Here is a 3,297-nt window from a genome sequence, read left to right as displayed (position 1 = left end):
CCCCCAACGTAGGCAGTGGGGGAGGGGTCGCCCCCCAATGGGTGTGTGGGGGGGTGAGTGCCCCCATGGGAGGTGTGTGGGCCCCCCCGTGGGGTCAGTGCAGGGGGGTGTCCGTGCGGGGCGACCCCCCCGATCTGTGTTTGGGGGGGATCGGTGCACGGGGCGCCCCCCTTGGGGTGCTGGGGGGGCAGGGCTGCTCCCGTGGCCCCCCTTCCGCTCGCGCAGCCCCCAACCGAGGTGCCGCCCCCGCTGACCAACCGGGGCCGCGGCTCCCGCCGGGTGCCCGGCTCCATGTCACCGGCCTCATCCTCGTCCTTGCGCTCATCCTCCTCCTCCTCCTCGTCCTCCTCGAGCTGCTTGGCCAGGGCTCCTCCCGGAGCAGCGGGGCGGCTGGGCACGGGCTGGCGCCGCTGCGGGACGGGACGGGACGGGCAGCCGCCGGTGCCTGCGGAACCCGCAGCGCGTGGGACCGGCAGCGCGCGCAGCTCCGGCACGCCAGCGCGGGCCGGGCCGTGGCACCGCGACGGGCAGCGCGGCGGCCGTGAGGATGGCAGACAGCGCGGCTGGGGCTGCCCCCGGGGCGCCCTGCCCTGCGTGGGGCAGCTGTGGGGCTCACAGGGCTGCCCCCGGGGCGCTCTGCCCTGCGTGGGGCAGCCGTGGGGCTTGTGGGGAGCTGGGGCTGCCCGGCGTCCCTGTGCTCCCAGCTCAGCCTCCACGCTGGAGCGTGACACAGGCATACCCTGCCTGGGAAAGGAGGCTCCTAAGGAGCCGCTGCTCAGCAGGAACGGAAATTGTGCACAGTGCGAGCTGGAGGAGCGGGGCTTTCTGCGTGGGAAGCAGGGGTTCTGGAGCAGAGGCAGGAGCAGCCGAGCCCCGCGCCGTTAGTAGCCCGGAGGGCGGCGGCGGGAGGCCGTGGCAGCGCCGGTGCTTGCAGTGTCGGCTCCGCTCGCGCGGCCCCGGCGCCCGCGTCCGGCGTCAGCGTCACAGGGATCCAGCCGCCCCGCGCCAACCTCCCTCCGTCCCGTCCCTCCCCTTGGGGCTTTCCCCCCATCCCGTGTGTTTACGGGAGCGGGACGGCCTCCCCGGGGGCTGCCGCGCGGGGACCTACCTGCAGCGGGACGAAGGAGGCGCCGCGGGGCCAGGAGCCGGAGCCGGGCAGCTCCGGGCGGGATGCTCTGCCGCTGCACAGCTCTAGCTCCGCAGCCCTGCACTCGCAGCCGCGCTGGGCACCCGAGGGGCGCGCGGCCGCGGTAACGGGCGGCGGGCCCGCGGGGAGGGCGCCGCGCTGCAGCGCCGGCTCCGTGTGGGCCGTTCGCCGAGAGGCAGTGCCGCGACGGGGCGGCCGTGGGGGAGGCGCCGCCGCCCCGCCGCAGGGGCAGTCCCCACGGCTGGGAAACAGCGGCCCCGCGTTCCCAACGCAGCCCCCGCCACACACCCGCGTTATTCCTGCCAGCGCCCCACGCGCTGCTCCCGCCGCAGCCCCCGCACGGTGCCCGCTCGGCAGCCCCCCCGCACGCTCCTGCGCCCTTCCCGCCTGGAGGGCGCCTGGCACCGTCCCGCGGCGCTGGGTGCCGGTGCCCGCCGCGCTCCTCGGCTACCCGCTGTGCCGGGGGCGTCCGCGCGCGCCGCCTCTGCCCTGGCCGTGCCGCGCCTCGGAGCTGCTCTCGCTCCTGGGTTAGATCAAGTGAGGCTTGTGGAAACAGTAAATACTTTATATGTGAAAGCTTTGACAGCCGTCACGGAATCGGGTGCTGCGTTGTGGAAATAGGGTGCCCCAGTTTCCAGTGGCTGCAGCTGCTTCTGGAAACGCACAGAACTTTGTTTGTTCTTGTTTTCTTGTCGGGTAAAAACAGCGTTTCATCAAAGTGGCAGCGTCGGGGGGGCTGGCGGATGCAGATCTGGCAGCGCTTTGGCGGCGGCCCCGGCGCCCGGGAGGCTGCGGGCACAGCCGGGAGGCCGTGGCCACCGTTGGGCGCCGCGGGCACAGCCGGGAGCCGCGGGCGCAGCCGGCAGCAAGCCTGTCCCTCGCCGGGCTCTGGTCTCCCTGCAGGCTCGTGTGCAGGGCGGGCAGGGAGAGCAGAGCAGGGCGCACGGGGCCGGGAGCTGCGGGTGCTGCGCGGCGAGATGGGCACCCACCACCCTCCTGCCACCCGCCGCTCACTGCCCGGGCAGCTCCGGCCGCGGGGCCACATTCCTGCGTGGCGACTCTGGCATTCCCGGCGCCTGCACCCCTGTCTTTGCACCGTCCTGCTCTGCGCGTCACCCGTTTCTGGTGGCGACCGCAGAGCCCGTCGCCCTCATTTGGGAGTCCCACTCATTTGGGAGGGAGCTGCGCCGTGGCCGCCATGCGCCGTGCCCGCTGTGCCTGCCCTGCGCCGCCTGGCGCTCCCAAGCTGTGCCCCGCGTTGGGGCTGCTCCTGGCTGCTCCCGGCGCTGGGATGCAGGGATGCGGGGAGGTGTTGGCCAGAGCGCGGTGACGCCGGCGCAGGGCATCCACTGCCATGGCCCCGCGGCCCTGCACGGGCTGCAGCTGCCGCGGCCGCGTTGGCGCCTGCCCGCCCGGGTGGCCTCCCCACGCCGCAGCCCCACCGAATGCCCCCGGCCACTGCCTGGCACCATAGCGGCGGGCAGGCGCGTGGGGCAGCGGTGCCAGCAGTGGGGCTGGTGCTGGGGTGCAGTGCGGTGCTGTGTGAGCACGGCGGGGTGGTGCTGGTGCGGTGCAGCGGTGCAGCGCTGTGGGAGCGCGGGGCGATGGTGCTGTGGTGTGGTGTGGGAGCGCAGGGCGATGGTGCTGTGGTGTGGTGTGGGAGCGCAGGGTGCCGGTGCTGTGGTGTGGTGTGGGGGTGCAGGGCGATGGTGCTGTGCTGTGGTGTGGGGGCGCAGGGTGCCGGTGCTGTGGTGTGGTGTGGGAGCGCAGGGCGATGGTGCTGTGCTGTGGTGTGGTGTGGGGGTGCAGGGTGCCGGTGCTGTGGTGTGGTGTGGGAGCGCAGGGTGCCGGTGCTGTGCTGTGGTGTGGGAGCGCAGGGCGATGGTGCTGTGCTGCGGTGCAGCGCTGTGGGCGCACAGGGCGGCAGTGCTGGTGCTGCGGTGCAGTGGGGCCCTGTGTGAACACGGGGTGCGGTGCTGTGCTGCGGTGCAGCGCTGCGGTGCAGCGCTGTGTGAGCGCGGCGTGGCAGTGCCAGCGCTGCGGTGCAGCACAGTGCAGCGCGGCGCTGCGTGAGCGCGGGGTGGCGGTGCTGGCGCTGCGGTGCAGCGCGGTGCAGCGTGGTGTGGAGCAGCGCGGCGCTGCGTGAGCGC

Source organism: Nothoprocta perdicaria, unplaced genomic scaffold, assembly GCF_003342845.1.
Source record: "Nothoprocta perdicaria isolate Ctin4 unplaced genomic scaffold, notPer1 scaffold_559, whole genome shotgun sequence".
In the NCBI taxonomy this organism is placed as follows: domain Eukaryota; kingdom Metazoa; phylum Chordata; class Aves; order Tinamiformes; family Tinamidae; genus Nothoprocta; species Nothoprocta perdicaria.
The sequence above is the reverse complement of the archived record's forward strand: the minus strand, read 5'-3'. Positions refer to the sequence as shown.